This window comes from Puma concolor, chromosome A2, assembly GCF_028749965.1.
Source record: "Puma concolor isolate L17-30 chromosome A2, mPumCon1.1.hap2, whole genome shotgun sequence".
In the NCBI taxonomy this organism is placed as follows: domain Eukaryota; kingdom Metazoa; phylum Chordata; class Mammalia; order Carnivora; family Felidae; genus Puma; species Puma concolor.
Window position 1 is genome coordinate 61,338,700 of NC_141668.1, and position 19,031 is coordinate 61,357,730.

Here is a 19,031-nt window from a genome sequence, read left to right on the forward strand (position 1 = left end):
CTTTTGAGTTATGCAACAATTTCAAGTAAGCGAAAGCAGGTTTGAATTCAGAAATAATTAAAAGTATTTTAGCACATCAAATATTGTATTAATAGTGTCCTCTGGTTAGATTCGTTCTTAAATCCCGTTGGAAAGTTTTGTTTTTCCCAGCTTTTTCCTTTGGTGCAGTTACTTTTTTTTAAAGTACAAATTTGTTTTGGACCTCTTAAAGAGAGGTTAATTTCATAATCAGTCTTTTGTTTATAATTTGAAGGCAATTTCATTATCATAACCCTATTTGTGTCCTATTTAGTCTGTATTTTAAGGCTTACTGTATTTGTGTTTCTTAAAGATGGCTTTTATTTTGTACTTTTTAAAGTTAGGAAATTTAGCTAATATATGTCTGTATCCAAAGAGCAAGCAGAAACTTTATGCTGAAGTGTAAAATTCAATTTTATTTCTAACTTCATCATTGCCATCATAGTAGAAACAAAATATGCCTGGGAAGAATATAGTTATTTTGAAACATATTACATTTATTTGAGTCAAAAATAAAGTGTAGGGAAGGAAAAAATAATTTTTCCCTCTACCCTTCTAGGTTCTTGGCTGAGACACCCACTGTAATAAAAGATTAACAGGAGAAAAACAACTAAGTTTATTAACTGTATGCCTCCTGTATACATGGGAAATACCCAGGAAAACTGAGTCACTTCCTGAGATGGCCTTAGCTATCATCTCCAGCTAAGGACAAAAGATGTTGGGGGTGGGGGGTGAGAGGGAGAGTGAGCCACTTAAGGGAGGCTATCAGGAAAAGCACAGAAAACAAGGGTGTGATTGTTATGCAGATTTTGGTTGTGACCTTCTCTATTGATAAAAGCTTTGAGAGCCATCCTTCTCTTCCTAATGCTGAAAGGTACTTTTACAAATGGAGATTTCCCTTATAAATTTGTCTCTTACAAAAAGGAGACTTCTACTCAGTTTGCAGAGCAATTCCTATATATGTTGTTTCTTAAAAATACTTCGCCTAGGTGCGCTGGGTGGCTCAGTTGGTTAAGCATGCAACTCTGGCTCAGGTCATGATCTCATGATTCCTGAATGTGAGCCCTGCATCACGCTCTGCACTGGCAGAGCCACTCTCTCTCTCTCTCCCAAAAATAAAAAAATAAAAAAAAAAGAACTTAAAAAAACTCAGACTAAAATAATTCTTATGCCAAAGAAAAATATTTTACAGTATCAAATTCTGCTTCCTGAAAGTTACAAACTAAACTTGATATTCCTGATGATAAGCTGGTTAGATATATCATCATCTCTATGATAAAATATTGTAACCATCTATAATTTTACTCCATGAAAAGACAAGTAAAAGCTTAAAAATGGGAAACTATTGAAAATGTAGTTAAAAAATGTAACAGATGTAAGTTAAAAAGGAAAAGAACTTCTTTATTTCATATGGAGCAAATCCAGATATTCTGTGATTGACTACATTTATCTATTGATTAATTCACCAAATATTGAGTACCCTCTGAGTTTCAGGCCCCATGCTGGATATTAGGGATGCAATCATCAGTGAAACACACTATTTGCCCCAAATAAACTATAGCCTGGTGGAGTGATGATGTTCTTGGGTCCAGAAAGAATTCTTGACATGTCTTTGGTGCAAAAAGGTGATTTTATTACAGCACGGGGACAGGACCTATGGGCAGAAAGAACTGCACTGGGGTTGTGATGGGTGACAGATTACATACCTTCAGGTTGAGAGGGAGTTAGGGATAGTGTAAATCTCCAAGGAATTTTGAAAGCGACGAATTTTGGGACCTTGAAGAGGCTAGTTATTTTTAGGAAAAGCTTATTTACTACTATTTAGTAAAAACTCAGTCATGAGGCCTTCAGTTGTATATAAGTGGGCCATAAGCTTGGAATATGATTGCCAACATGTATCTTAGGGGGTTAGAGATAAAGGAAGTCTCCAAAGGAATTTTTGTATGTTAAAGTAGACTTACAGGATCCTGGGGAGTCAGGCTAAGAGTGCCTTTTGCCCTTAGCAAAGTGTTATCAGTGAGACATCTGAGTTCCTAGAGGAAGGTTACTCTGCCTGTTTTAAGGATTTGTCAATGGGATGTAGACAGTAAGGAAATTTAATTTTTCATTTACTTTTTTTTAAAAATTTTTTAATGTCTATTTTTAAGAGAGAGAGAGACGAGCACCAACAGGTGAGGGGCAGAGAGAGAAGGAGACAGAATATGAAGCAGGCTCAGGCTGAGTTGTCATCACTGAGCCCAAAGCAGGGCTTGAACCCATGAACCGTGGGGTCATGACCTGAACCAAAGTCCGACACTTAACTGACTGAGTCACCCAGGAGACCCTCATTTTTCATTTACTTTTGTTTCCTACATCAGAGGACAAGACAATCTGGGGTTCCATCACCTGCTATCTTAAGCCCTTGTTTATGAGGGGATTTTTTTAATGTTTATTTATTTTTGAGAGAGATAGAATGTGTGAGTGGGGGAGGAGCAGAGAGAGAGGGAGAGAGAGGATCTGAAGCAGGCTCTGTGCTGACAGCAGCTAGCCCCATGCAGGACTTGAACTCACAAACTGTGAGATCATGACCTGAGTTGAAGTTGGACTCTCAACTGAATGAGCCACCCAGGCACCTCATGAGCCTATCTTAAGACCTTTTATCTAAACACTTAGAAAGGCTAACTAAAGATAAGTCAGTTTGGCCGGCTCTCAACTGAACAAGCTCCAGTCATGATACCTGGCATCTATTCTGATTGATCACTGCACCTGTTCCCATTAACCCCAAGCTGTACGCTATTTTTAATAGCATGCTTGTTTGGACACATTAGAAATTCATCATTCAAGATTCTTTCCAACAATTTTTTAAAATTGTATTTACCTATCTGTGTTTCATTTCTAGCTAAAAACAAATATATAAATTAAATAAAAGGGGTGAAATTAATGAGTTTTTAAGCAATGTTTTTTCTTTGAGAAAAAGAACGATAAATGTAAACAGAAAGTCTCAACTCTTTTTGCCCTTGCCTTGCTTGTTGTGTGAGGGAGTGATGTTTGGAGCTGCCACAGTCCCATACCTATGAGGGAAAGCTGATGGCATAGGTGCTGGCCTTGGCCTAGCAAACTTGAGCTACTCAGTGTCCCACTTGGGATGGGCTACCTCTGGATTTCTTATGTGAGTTATGTTGATAGCTTTCCTTCTTTAATCCACTTTGGTTTTGGAAATGTTACTGGCAGGCAAAAACACCTGAGCTGAAATAATATGTTTAGAGGAAGTAGAACTATTTTTGTTTCCTAGGAATGAAAACTGAATGGGTATACTTACATTCCAAATAAAGGATTTTGTAATATGTCTTTAATGAGTGCAGTTTTCCAAATCATAAAACTTCTTGGGAGGCATATTAAACTCTATAAACTCCATAAAATCTAGGTTCTAGAATTAAATATTATTTGCTGGATAAATAGTCTTCTCCCATGCATTCTTGGATTCCAAAAGTTTATCTGACTTTGATAGCTAACTTCAGGTGACTCTCAGCTTGCTGGTTTCAGAGTCAGTAGTGTGGTGTACGGTCATACCTTACAATTTGATCAACCACATCATGAAACACTCGATAGAGATATAGGCCAACACTTTCGAGTGAGAAGCCAAGCCAAAAGCCAAATTTTCCTTCTCTGTGTGTAATTGTCATTGACTCTAAAGATCTATTTGAGAGAAATGAAAGATTATTGGGCAAATTAGAGTCTGTCAGCATCAGCCTACTAGCTGCATCATATCTTTTGTACGTTACATATTTTAAAACTCTGTCAAATGGAAGTGCCCACGCAAAGGACACATTCTATTTGCATGGCACCTTTTGTCATCTAGCCTCCAGGCTTCCTTTCTTATAGTACAGTTGTCACTCATTCACATTAACACAATGATATACAAGAATATATATATATACACACACACACACGTGTGTGTGTATATATATATACACCTATGTGTGTGTGTGTGTGTGTGTGTGTGTGTGTGTGTATATATATATACATGCACACATATGTATGGACATTCTAAACTACTGATGTCATGTAGTTTATTGCAAAATTACTGGGGCTTAGGGTTTTTTAAAAGATGCATTGATTCCCTAAGCATAGAAGAAAATCCTGCAGATAGATATCCTCAATAAAAAATACAAAGCAAACAAAACTGTGTGTGTGTGTGCATGTGTGCAGGAATGATCTCATTTATTATAGTTTTACTGGATAGTCAAGTAGAAAGAATCATAATAAAGATACATGAAAGTGGGAGGAAAAATCTATGTTGCTTTAGCATAAGATAAAACATGAAGTGTGCTTCAAGGAAAACATCAAGTCACACTGGAAATGCCTTAAATGTCTACATGTGTAATGATTCAGCAAGGCCCAACGCGCTAATGACGAGCCCTTGCTGCATGCCGCAGTGCTGCAAAGCAAAGCCATTCTTTTACGTTGCCCTTATCCAAGTCCATTAAGAAATAATGGTTCTAAGATGAAAGTCTTGTTAGGGTTTCAATGAAAATGTTTGGCACACCATGATGAAAAGTCAACAATCTGCTTTTAACAAGAGACACTGGAAAAACGTTGGTTAACATACCACTGAAAATATTAATTCTCCTTAATGGCAGGATGCAACATAGCTTTTTATAGTTTTTGATCCATGTCATAAATTTGGCTATGACAAAGGGGATACTCCAGCTTTAACTCACTGGCAAGAACATTAGTTATTTTCCAGCCCTAAAAGGTTTGGCCCTTAGTATTCTCTGTAATGTACCAAAGGACCAGATTATTCTCAGAAGGATAGATAGCCTGTTTCTGTGTGTGTGTGTGTGTGTGTGTGCACATGAGTGTGCACGCACACACATATTTGCACGTGGATACATAAGTGTAGTCAATGTATGTGTGTCACTAGCATGAGTAGTTTCCTTTAAGCTTTTGGAGAGAGAGAATAAGGAAAAATGCTACAAGTCTCAAGTACTGGCCATAATTGCACAATTTGCAAAGTTGAATCAATGAGAAAGATAACAGCCTTGTGGACCATAATAACTTGATCACTATATGCCTGGATATGCTGCCCACTTCAACTGAATGTGGTTAGAAAAAGTATTATTTTTTCCTGTCCTTTTTCCCTCAGCATAAATATAAATTTTCAGGTTTTAAAGATGTAGGAATAACAGGGGGGAAAGGACTCCTCTCATTTGCTCAAGACAATGAGTCTTGGCTTCAGAACTTACATTTCAGAACAGAGGTATTCTTGTCCAAATCCTAGTATTCTGTCTTAGTAAAATAGATATACATATGTGATAAATATAACTTCAGTGCCAGACCTTAACATTTTATCCCCACTGGCTTCTTTCTGCTTTGTCAGTGAGTGGACTGTTCGTTCCTTTTTTTTTTTTTTTTTTTTTTTTCAGAAGCATTGACAGAGGATTTTTTTTTTCATTGTATAAGTAAAGGAATATTTGCTAATGCAATAATTCTTTTTGCTATGATTGAGGGACATAATTGTAATAACGTTTTAAATTTATTCCTGATGGTTGGATTTGTTTTTCAAACAACAAAAACCCATACATTTAAAATATGCTAATAGGTTTTTTCCTCTATTTTAAATTTAATTGTGAATCCAATGTCTTAGAACAATAAATGAGAAAAAAGATGAAGTGTGAACTTCATCTGTAGGAAAAATATAAAATAGCTTACCAACAGAACATCTTAAATGTTTTTTTAATGAATAGGAACATGCATAGAATGAATTATACTTTAATGTTGTTTCCTTATACAAGTAGTTCTTAAACTTTCATAAGGATAGGAATCACTAAGCCGATATGGGGGTGAAGACTTGTTAAAAATCAAAAGTTCTAGACTCAGAGATTCGAATTCACTAGATCTGGAGTAGAGTCCAGGAATCTGCATTTTATTTTATTATTATTATTTTTAATGTTTACTTTTGAGAGAGAGAAAGAGAGAGAGACTGCATGTGTGCATGCATAGTGAGGGAGGGGAAGAGAGAAAAGGAGTCACAGAATGCAAAGCAGGCTCCAGGTTCTGAGCTGTCAGCACAGAGCCTGACCTGCAGGGCTGGAACTCAGGAATTGCAAGATCATGACCTGAGTCAAAGTGGGCCACTTAACTGACTGAGCCACTCAGGCACCCCCAGGAATCTGCATTTCAAACACTTTCCCTCTACCATTTGGTATTAATGGTACTAATCTTCCTATGAAGAATTAAATCTGGGACAAAGGATTTGTTCTCATTCATATTCCTACAGGTTTTGCTGTTAAAGGATAAACTTTGTACACTCCAAAAAAAGTGTGCTCCTTCAAAAGGCACAGAGCCTTACCCAGTGCAAGTTTTCTGTTTCTTTTCTTTGTATTCCTTTTTTTTTTAAGTTTATTTATTTATTTAGAGAGAGAGAGATGGTGGGAGGGACAGCAGGGGAGGGTCAGAGAAAGGGGGAGAGAGAAAGAATCCCAAGCTGTCTCCATACTGTCAGTGCAGAGCCGATGTAGTGAGGTGGGGCTCCAACTCAGGGACTATGAGATCACGACCTGAGCCAAGATAAAAATCACAGTCTTAACCCACTGAGCCACATAGGCACCCTCTTTGTATTTCTTAAACAACATATGGTAGAGAGCTAACATCATACTTTTATGTATGTATGTATGTATGTATGTATGTATGTATTTAGTGGCCTGTGATTGCACAGGATTGAAATAATCTTACTTTTCAGTCAATGTATTTCTATTGGTTTATATATACTTACCCTTGCAAAATATGTATTATTTTTTTAAGGTGCACATATGCTTAGTTTACATACATAGTACTGTGTTATAGATCACATTCTTTTCTATATTTTTCATTGACCTGTCTTTAAAGTCAATTTATGTTGTGTAATCTAACCCATATCTCAAACTGCCCCACTGTTCTCTAGCTTATGTACCATCCATGTTTTACCCTTCCATTCTGCCAGGATGGAGTCCGACATTGCCTCCAAATCCCCACCCTTAAAAAATGCTATAATAGATATCCTCTTACATATACATTGATGAGCCTGCACATATCAATTTCAAGGTGAGTATAATCAATTTATGTTTTAAAACAAACTTTAGCCAAGGGGAATAGGGGCTTCAAAATTTCTGTCATTTGTTTGGTGACCTTAGGAACACAGAAGAAATCTATTTATGATACCCTTATGAAATACATAGTCTATTCTATGGAATATTTGTTATAATTCATCTGTTCCTCACCTAGTGCTTTCTAGAGTGATGAGCTTATTTAAGAAGAAGAAAAAAATGCAGAGAAATAAAAATTATTCTCTCATGATTGCTTTTAATGGAAGAGAAATAAATCATATTTTTCCCCAAAACTACTTAGATTAACTTGACTAAAAACATATTCTTTTTTACCTGTGATTATCAATCCAAATATAAAATCAGTCCAAATATGTATACTGGTCTGAATCAAATTTACTGAATAATTGAATTATTTTGAAAAATCTTTTATGGCATTAGCAGTTTTTGAATTTTATATGTAAGTAGTGGTATTTGAGATTCATATCTTTAATAAGGCACATGCTTAATAAATCAGTCTGTTGATTTCATATTTATTGGATGACCTTTCACATCCTTGCATTTAATGAAGTGTTACTGTAATTTGATTTGTTTATGTGGTGCCTCTCTCTTTATACTTGGAATTATCTTGCCAGAGAATATACAAAAGCTGCTATGCAAAGATCAGCAAATATCTTTAAAACCTTAACAGCAGTTTAAAGGCAACTTCAGAGCACATATTAGAGACCCTTTGCACAGCCCCTGAAAACATAGCCATGTGGCCATTTCTGTTCTTGATTTGATTTCTGCACACTTTTAACTGTTGAATGTCCAGAATGATGGCTTGAGTAGCATGTTCCAATTCAATGAGATTTCATATAATATATTTTAACCAAATTAGCAAGGGCAGTTGTATTGGTTAAGCATTTCAATGAGATAAGAGGGGGGAAAAACACTTTTTGGTGGAATAAAGATCTGAAAGCACATTAAGTCAGTGTGGAAATGAAATTTAACACACAAGTTGCTACTTAACAACACACCATTTCAAAGAAATATTAATGGAGTTGATAGGAAAATAGGAGGTCATGTCTTCATTTATTACTTTGTTGATTGGGGAACGAGATAGGTTCAAGTTGTAGGCAGTGCTCCGTCTCCTGAAATTCCCCTGTAGCGTGAGGTGATCACATTTATTTCAGCTGAAGTAAGCTTTCCCTCCTAGAAGTCTTATTGGACAGAAGGCATTATAAGCAAGTAGAAGTAAAGATGGGAAGAGGAAGCACCTGTCTGAGACCATGCTCGTTCCTCCTCCATCCAGGTCCAGTACTTCTGCAGAAGTGTTCAGGCTCCGTAAGAACAAGTTTAGGAAGCACCAACTGTAAAAAGCAAAGGCCAAAAAGGAGCTGTAAATGCCACCACCGTTTGGGCCTGTTTACAATGATTAAAAGCAAAATGAATCACAGTGGGTTTGAGAGTACAGGAAGCTGAAAGGGTATCCCTGCCTGTGAATTTGGTGCCGACTGCAGAAGTGCCCTGGGTTAACCCTAAATGCACGGACACATACGTTTTTCACTCTACTGTAATCTCCACTGCTGGGTCATGCATAAACTCCATGTAGGACAGCACAGACCTAATTTGAGTTTGTTGTGCTCCAGGCAGCTAACCATTAACAGAAGAAAGCTTTACAACTTATTGAATACAGTGCATATTTTCTCACTTAACCTTCATTATCCTCTAAAGTAGGAATAATTTAGTAGTAGGAAGAGGGGGGAAATGCTTCATGGTAATATCATGATACTGAGTATGCCTTTTCGTGTTTGCACTCTCATTCATGGGCAAAGCACTAAATGTTTTTCAAATCTTGGGAACCTTCAAAAGTAGGTTTTAATGGTGGACTGTGTATAAAAACCATGTCAGGAATCACAAAGAAAAACAATATTTTATTGGCTTATTCAAAAAACACAATAGTTATTTTCAAAAGGAAATAACAGATAAACATTGTTTATATAAGGGTAATTCAGAATTACTTGGCCGCACTCATGTTTGTTGATAAAACTGAAATGAACTTTCACTTAGATATACTTTGAAGCCTAGCTTCTGGCTTGGTTCCAAGGGTGGAGTGAAGGAGAAATGTGTCAGCAGTCTGTCCTGATTGTATTCAGAGTCCTATGCTGAGTACGGGACACCACTTCTCTTCCCTTGCACAGACCCAAGGAAAAGCAAGGTCTGGCCCTACTATTTGTAACACTTTTAAAATTTTCTCTTCCTTTCTGATAGGCAGGTGGGAGGCTGAGAGCTGTGATAGTACCATTTAAACACTGTATCATTAATGTGTTATACGTCAGTACTAGCTTGATACCCATATCCTTTAATTAGTCCAGAGAGATTCTGTCACCCATGTTATTCTCAGTGTTGTTTCGAGACTGGTTGGTTATTGATAGGACGAGTTTTAAACACACCAGATAGATATGTCAAGCCTACACAAATGTCTGCCCAAAGTCCATTTTCCATCAGCCACATAGTTCAAGTATTCCGTGCATATTCAACAAAAATTCTGATGATCTACATAGCTTTCATATATGCATAGTGAATCTGTAACAAAGGGATAAGAGATACACAGCATTTTTAAACATTTTATTTCAGAATCCTAGAGGCTAGTGGCTACTTACTTTGTTTTGCTTCAGAATTTAGCACCACTTGGGTGATGTGAGAAAGCTAACCAACAAATAAGTTTGAGTGGAAAGACATTAATTAAGGTGATGTCACTTCCATAGTGGTTCTCAATCTCGATTGCATGATGGAGCCATCTGACAAGCTTTCAAAAAATACTAATTCTCAGGCCTGCACCAGACCAACCAAATAAAAATTTCTGCAGATTATACAGGGGCAATTTGTGAATGTTCCTCTGATACTGCCGTGGTTCAGAATTATTGAGCTCAGCAATAATTTCTATCAAAAAAGAAGCGATGGCACGTACGTTCTTTTGAGTTTCGCTAGTTTATTTTCCTGGTGATAGACACACTGCTGGTCCCTAATTGAGTTCAAACTTCATGTGCAGACACCTAAGTTTAACCATTCATAACTTTACTCACCAAAATCCAGTTCAAAGGTCTAAAAGCTTATTAGAAATGCAGATCTCAGATTCTAAGATTCATCTGAGAATCACTGAATTATAATGTCTTTTAACAAGGCCTCCTGGGAGGTTTGCATACACATCCAAGATTGGGAAACACTGATACAATTTCAGTGATAGGAAAATCTTTTCAAGTTAAGTGTTCCCTGTTTTTGAGATTTAATTTTGCACGAGAAAATAAAACGAGCACTATGCTAAAAAGGGAACAGGGGGATGTTGTGCCTCAAGTTTTTAATGTGCCGGAAGTCAACCAAGTGGTGAGTTTTCTCAAGATGATTCACAGATACTCACTCTGGTCATGAATTCCTTTCATCTGACACCTACTTTCATTTACTAATAGAAGTGCTATCTTTTCACATATGCTTTCTTTCTTTGGCTCTACAGTGAATTTTTCATCCTATGTACAAAAAAAAAAAAAAAATTGCAACAGAAGGCAATACAGCCAAGTATTGAGGAATGAGGGAATTTGGTGATTGGCCACTAGTGACTGGCAAACTGGGACAGCAGGATCTTGAGTTTCCAACAGTGAGTCTCATAGTTCAGACATTCAGAGCCACACTAAACCTTCAGGTAAATAACCTTAACTTGAATGTGGAATTAACTGCTTCTCTTCAGTGCTTCATTGAATTCCTCTTCTTGTGTTTTCTCTTTAGTCTCACCCTGAACTTGTAACAGGGAACAAGTTGGAGAAAAGCAGGCAAGTAAACTCATCTCAGAAAATCTAGAGATACTTGCCGATTTTAGAAATCATATCCCTGATAAGACCTTTGTGAAACAAATTCTTGGTGCACAGGAAGGCAGGAACCCTGCCTTGAATGTGATTACTGGTTCTTTGCATACTTTGAGTAGATTTCCAATAGTAAAAGTTTCCTTCTCTGCCCAAACCTCTCCCTTTCCTAAGAATGCCCACAATAGCTGACATTTATTTACATATTGATATTTACCAGGAGCTAAGTACTGTATATGTATTAATTCATCAAATTTTCCTAAGAAAATCATGAGGACGATAAAGCACAGTATTTTTTTTAATGTTTATTTATTTTTGAGAGACAGCGAGTGTGAGTGGGGGAGGGCAGAGAGAGAGGGACAGAGGATCTGAAGTGGGCTATATGCTCACAGGAAGCCCGGTGAAGCACAGTATTTTTTAAGTAATCTCTGTACCCAACATGGGGCTCAGACTTACAACCCTAAGATCCACAGCCACTTGCTCTACCAACTGAACTAGGCAGGTGACACAAGCACAGTATTTTTTTTTTAATGTTTTATTTATTTTTGAGACAGAGAGGGACAGAGCATGAGCAGGGGAGGGGCAGAGAGAGAAGGAGACACAGAATCAGAAGTAGGCTCCGGGCTCTGAGCTGTCAGCACAGAGCCCGACGCAGGGCTTGAACCCACAAACTGTGAGATCATGACCTGAGCCAAAGTCGGACGCTTAACCAACTGAGCCACCCAGGCGCCCCACAAGCACAGTATTTTTTAACAAAACTTAATTTTTAGAAGAGTTTTAACTTTACATAAAAATTGGAAAGATAGTACAGAGAGTTCCTATATATCCCACACCCAGAGGTATTAACATTATAATTAACGTCTTACATTAATATAATTAAGGAACCAATCTCAGTACATTATGTTTAACTGAAGTCCACACTTTATTCAGGTCTTGTTAGTTCTGAGTGTCCTTTTACTGTTCTGAGCACAAGATTGTTAAAGAAACTTCCAAGATTACACAATAGTAGTTGACAGCTTGTCTTTAAATCCAGATTTACTCCAGGAGTCCAAACTTTCAAGCACTCATTATAATGCATCGTGAGAGTAAGGTATGTCTATTAAATCATACATCTTGAGAAGAAACTACACCAAATATACAGGAAAAAAGCATCTTTTCTATAGTTGTGGCAAAGCCAGTACAATCTGAGGAATATCTGATTCCATGGAAAGCTTACATGTGACATTTGTGGTCAAACAACCAAGTCCCTCTCCATCAGTTATAAGTAAGTAGTTAGGCTTTAGTTTCCTTTGTGGAAAATGGTCATAATACCATATGCAAGAGCTATTGAGAGGATTTTTGTAAAGACTAAGGGATATCTGCCTGATTCCAACCTACTTAAGCAATACATATTTTTTCACTTCTTTCCTCTTTTTTATGTCCCATACCCATATGTGTCTATGCTCAGTATTTGTAAAGAAAAATGTCATTACTGAAAGGTGATAAAATGTAGGAATGACCTCACAAGTGAAAATTCTGATATTTCTCTTTGCATTGAAGAAGTTGACTGGCCACCATCCTGCATGATTTTCTTATCATTGGCTCTATGACAAAATCACAAGGCTTGATCCAAATGACGATTTAAGGCCACTGCAGTTGTATTTTTACAATGTCCTATCTCCTTACCTCAGTTTCTTTATATTTAAATAACTGGTATGCAAATCTCATAAGAATGATTTTCCGCACACATATCAACTCAATATTTTGAGGCTTCTTTTCAACAATTGGTCTGGTTTTCCAAAAGAAAGTTGGATTCCAGCGTGTTCCTACTGCTTCCTGGTGCCTGTAACAGCACCAGGAACAGGGAGTTCATCTTTCATACACACAACATGGCTTTGGCAACAGGGCGAAAGTGTCTGTCCAGCCAGGAAAAAACATTCACACACTCCCACATGTTCACACCACCCACATCCAAAAGGCTGAGTCTGGGAGCTGCCTTTAGAATTGTCATCATGTTCCGATACGGATTCTGAGGCTGAGATATATCCATATTCTGCAGTGTCTCAAACCTACTCAGCGACTCTTCCATTGCTATCCTCTCACTTCCCTCTTGTTTCCTTCCCTGCTCCTGCTTCTATGTCTCTCAATACATCTATGCTATTAATGTTGTAAGAATGTCATTTAATTACTTTAACTAAAATGTGCAGAATGTGTTAAAGCCACAAAAAAGGCTTTGAAAATTAGATGTTTTAAACTTTGTGGACTATATTTCCCTCATTAACTGTAAAAAAAAGTATGGTCTCATTTAAATTTACATGTAATAAAAAATTTTTAATTTTTGAAAAAATATAAGTACAAACAGAAACCTAGTTTAGAAATGCCAACTCTTACCAACTTAGGATGCTAGTTAATTTGTTTCTACATGAAGGGAAACATCTTTATCATACATCAATAGATCTAGGAAATCGAATTATATGAATAATGGGCTCAAAGGAGACTGTGAAATGTTGTAAGTTTCCTCCAGAAATTCCTTAACCGTTCCGAATAATATTATTGAAAATCTCCAGAAAAGATATTTGATGACTTTCTGTAGTAATATGATATTTTTAAAATCTCTCCTCTCCTATATTCATATTTCATGAGAAATAGAGGATTATCATTTCCCATTAATATCCCAACAAGCTTATACTAGATCTGCAAAGAGGGCATGTATCTTACATGAGATCTGACTGGCATTGTGAATCAATGAATAAGGATAGAGATGAACACTCTCTGTGCATCTGGGTGGCAGCGTAGCCTAGTAGTCAAGAGTGTGGGCTCTGGACATACACAACATAAATTGTCTGGTGCCGCCACATTTTCTGTTTTTTGTTTTGTTCTGTTGTTGTTGTTTGTTTTGTTTTGTTTTGTTTTGTTTTGTTTTGTTTTTAGCTAAATGATCTTGGAAAATTAATTATCTATTTCCTTATCTGTAATTGAGGTAATAATACTACTCAACTCATCAAGTTATGGTTAATGAATTAATGTATTTTGAGGAGATACAAACACATTCGATAAATAGGATTTTTTATTTCCTGTGTAATAGACACTGTACCTCTAGAGATATTTTAAATATTTAGTCTCCATTTAATATCCTCATATTAATGATATAATTGGACATTATTATTTCCATTTTGTGAATGAAGAAAGGGTAAAGGGGAATTAGAAACCTATTCAAGAGGAGTCCATTAGACAGTGGCAGAATAGAGAGTTGAATTCAGAATTATTTTACTTCAAAGCCCATCATGAGGAGGCAATTATCTCTCCCTAAAAATGATACCATAGAATGTGCTCTAATTTTATTTTACAATAATTTTAACTTTATTAAAAACTATTGATTAAAATCACTTTAGTTCACTTTAACTTTCCAATGAGACTTTAGTCTTTTCTCCAAGAATGTGTAATGTACCTTACAGTGAAAGCAAATTGCTAGGTCTTTTTGTTTTGTTTTATCCCTTTGCTCATATATTTAAACAGCAACCATTTGTTGGCTACTTCAGTATAAATAATGTTGGAAGCAAAATGAAGATCAAAAGTATTAATGCCAAGTGCCACTTATCTAGGTATTATCAAAGTGGAAGAAATGAGACAACTCTTCACTCAACGTACGATAAAATATTCAACATCATCTAATTACTAACATGAGTCACACAGGAAAGGAAATGCTATATAAGCTGTAAAGGGTTTTAGATAGCTCAATAAAAGAAGTAATTCTTGAGCTAGGAATAAAATAGTGGGGAGAATTTACCTACAACATGCAAGGCATTCCAGACCAATGATATAGTGTGAGGGAAAGTGTGCAGGTAGAATTGAGTATGGCTTATTTGGAAAAAATGAGGAAATAATCTCATTGGAGCAAAAACTGAGTTGAGGAGATATATGAGCTGAGACTGGAAAAACTATTTAAAAAGCATACTATGACCAACCTTGGATGAGAATTTGCAATGTTTCCATTTTATCCCATAGGCATTTGGGGTCCACTGACAATTTTTGAGCCAGGATAGTTATGTGATGAAATCAATATTTAGAGAGATTTCAAAATAATTTTGCATTTAATACTGAATTATTTTAATTCCTTTTCTTCCATCTAAACTTGGTGGAAGAGGGAAAATGGGGATAGGATTATGCAACTACCACCAGTCTCAGTGAAATAAGACCATCTCCATGTCCAGTCTGAAATTTCTGTACACTATGGTTTAGAGGAAGAGGTAATGGAGACCACTAAAATATTCCTGGTGACAGGTGATGGAAGACTAATGCATTGTGGGGGGATGGATAAAGATATCCTGAAGGAATAGCAAGAACTTTGGAAGAAAATGTCAAAAACAGTCATACAAATGTCACGAAAAGTTTACCTTCCCTATGGATGAGATTATTAGAATACTACAGCTAGCTCATAGAAGGAGGATTGAAAAGAAGCATGAAAACAGAGAAACACCTTTGCCTGTGCTAAAAACTGGAGAATGGCAAGGCCCTCCTAAAAGAAACTGAAGAAATCCTTCTAAATTGTTCAAACTATGACAAGCCGGTTTCAGGAGCACCTGAGTGGCTGAGTCAGTTAAGCATCTGACTTCGTCTCAGGTCATGATCTCAGGTTTGGTGGGTTCAAGTCCTACATCGGGCTCTCTGCTGTCAGTGCAGACACTGCTTTGGATCCTCTGTCCCCCTGCTCTCTGCCCATCCCCTGCTTCTACACAGTCACTCTCCCCAAAAAAATATATGAAAGAAAATCTAATGTCAGAGAAAGATGTGTGGAAGTGAAAAACATGTTTGCTGAATTTGACACTGTAAACATGATGGCAAAAAACATCTGACCTTAGAATATAGAATATATGAAACAGAAACCAAGCTCCAAAAAGACTCTTACACAAAGAAGAAAATGAGTAAAATGAGGAAAATTAAGATAGATGTATGACAGACTAAAGGATTTGGTCTGTTTTATATATTTCCATATATAAAATAGAAATTAAGAAAAGGTAACAGAATGGATAAATCAGAAGCAAGTGTTAAAGAGACAATTAAAAAGAAAGTTTTTTGAGTTGTAAAAAAATATACTCAGAGTATAAGAGATTGTCAAGTTTCAGGGAAAGTAGAACAAGTAAGTTGTTATCTATACTTAACCTCATGCGTTTTGAATTATAAGATAAACTTTAAAAAATACTATAAGCATCCAGATGCAAAAATAGTTTAACTGCCAGAAAGTGATGAAGTCATGTTTTCAATGTTTGGCAAAATTCTATGGTCAGCCAAATTCATTTATGCGAAAGACAAGCTGGTGGACATTATCAGACATGCAAAAGCTTAGGAAGGATGCTACCCTCATACTTTTCTGGTAAAGAAGACTCGAATACATGCTGTGATAGATTGGAGAATAATACAAAAGAGAATGGAGAATAATAGAATGAAAGAAAATTGTGGGAAAAAAACCCAGAAAACATAGAATAAGTCTAAATCATTGCTTTTGCAGATTAACAATAATGTATGTGTCCAAATATTCTTACTTTTTGTATGTAAATATAAAAATTAGTCATTTAACATTGATATGTGCGTATCAACAAAAACTTGGAAAAATAAGAGGGAGATTAGAAAGTGAAAATTATGATTTTTACAGACGATATTACATGGGTTAGTTTTCATTATTGACACTTAGAAAAACATTGGTTTAAATATTTTTAAGTGAAAAGGGATAGATTCAAGCAGTCTTACTTGAATCTGGATGATGTGTATATGGAGCTTCACTGAGTTCTTTTAATTTTGGTTCTGTTTCAATATTGTCATTCTAACCTAATATAAAAATGATCACCAAAAACCCACCCAAAGAGTTTTTTCCTTATGGAATGCAACAACTGAATTGGTAATGCAACAGAGAAAGAATTCAAATGTTATTACTGTAAGAAACAGATGCAAAGTAGATTATTTTTGCTGTGATTAAAATGTTATTTTACTAACTAAAGAATAACCACTGCTTCCATAAGAAGTAGATCTAAAGTATCCAATTTATAAAACCACAAAAGACCTCAAATAATCAAAACAATCTCCAGAAAGAAGAACCAAGCTGGAAGAATTACAGCTTCCTGATTTCAAACTGTATTACAAAGTTATAGTAATAAAAACAGTATGGTATTAGCATAAAAACAGACACCTACAGCAATGGAACAGAATAATGGGTCCAGAAGTAAGTCCATATATGTATGTTCAATTATTTTTGACAAAGGAATCAAGAATATACAATGAAAAAAGGATAATCTTTTCATTAAATGGTAATGGGAAAGCTTGACAGCCACAATCAAAAGAATGAAACCAGACCCCTATCTTCCACCATACACAAAAATCAACTCAAAATACATTAAAGACTTTAAGTCCTGAAACCATAAAACTTCTGGAGGAAAAAAGGAGTAAAATCCTTGACATTGGTCTTGGCATAGGTTTTTTTTTTTTTTTTTTGATTTGTCACCAAAAGCAAAATCAACAAAAGCAAAAACAAACAATTAGGAACACAGCAAATCAAAAGTTTTCTGCAACAGCAAAGGGAACCATCAATAAAATGAAAAAGCAACCTATGAAATGGGAGAAAATATTTGGAAACCATATATCTGATAAGGAGTTAATACCCAAAATATACAAATGACACGTACAACCCAATAGCACAAAAAATCCAAATAACCCAATTAAAAATTGGGCAAACGATAAGGAGGACCCTCATTCTAATGAGCACCTGGTGTTGTATGTAAGTGATGAATCACCAACTTCTACACCTGGAACTAATATTACACTGTATGTTAACTAACTGTAATTTACATAAAAACTTGAGAAAAATATTGGGCAAAGGACCTGAATAGACATTTTTCCAATGATGACATGCAGATGGCCAACAGGTACATGAAAAAAATGTTCAATATCACTAATCGTCAGGGAAATTCAAATCAAAACTACCATGATATGTTACCTCATGCTCATTAAGGTAGCTATTTTCAAAAAGACAAGAGATAACAAACACTGGAGAGGATGTGGCGAAAAAGAAACCTCTGTACACTTTTGGTGTGAATGTAAATTGGTAGAATCACTGTGGAAAACGGTATGGAGGTTCCTCAAGAAATTAAAAATAAAGCTGCCACATGATCCAGCAATCCCATGATATAGCAATCCCAAAGGAAACAAAATCATGAGCTCAAAAAGATATCTGTAGCACCATGTTCATTGCAGCATTGTTCACAATAGCCAATTTATGGAATTCATCTAAGTATACAACAGTGGAGGAATGGATCAAGAAAACGAGGTGAATATATACAATGGAATATTATTCAGTCTTTAAAAAGAAGGAAATTCTGTCATTTGAGACAACAAAGATGAACCCCAGAGGGCTTTTATGTGAAGTGAAATAAGCCAAAGAAAGATAATACTGTATTAAATCACTTGTATTTGGAATCGTACCAATAAAATAAAATAAAATAAAATAAAATAAAATAAAATAAAAATAAAAAGATAAAAGCCTAACTTATAGACACAGAATAGAAAAGTGGGTGCCCAGAGCTGGGGGCTGGAGGAGATAGGGAGATGTCTACTGAAAGGGCACAAGTTTCAGTTATGAAATGAATAAATTCTAACGATCTAATGTAGAACGTAGCGACTACAGTTGATACCCACTGTATTGTATAATTGAAATTCGTTAAGAGTAGAATGTAACTAAGAAAAAGAAAAGGTAAATAAGTGAGGTGATGGATTCGTTAGTTAACTCAATGGGAGAAATCCTTTCACAGTGTGTGTACATAGATCAGGTCATTAGATGGTACACTTTAATAGCTTTCAATTCTATTTGTCAATTAAACCTCAATACCGCGGAGAAAAATAAAGTATCCATAATACTAAAGAAAAGTGCAAAGAAAACATGGTCTAAACAGCAAAAGACAGGAAGGGGGATAGCTTATTAAGATAAATTAAAAGCAGAAAGCAAAGAGGATACTTGTGAAGAAAAAACAAGCAACAACTAGATACTAGTTGTAAAAATATGTGAATAAGTTAAATTTCTCTATTGAAATTTGACAAAATATAAAAATCTGGCATCTGCTGTTTTAAAAAGACAGTCATAAAAGAATCATAA

At 35.8% G+C, this 19,031-nt stretch overlaps 1 long non-coding RNA gene across 2 annotated transcripts in view; it reads left to right on the plus strand.

The window, feature by feature from the left end:
• The window catches only part of LOC147583228 (uncharacterized), a 264,338-nt gene that overhangs the window by 239,748 nt on the left and 5,559 nt on the right, over positions 1 to 19,031 (plus strand). For both annotated transcript variants that reach the window (XR_015246514.1, XR_015246516.1), the window contains one exon: positions 10,573 to 10,758. This is a non-coding gene — a long non-coding RNA (uncharacterized LOC147583228). The remainder of the gene's footprint in view (positions 1 to 10,572; positions 10,759 to 19,031) is intronic.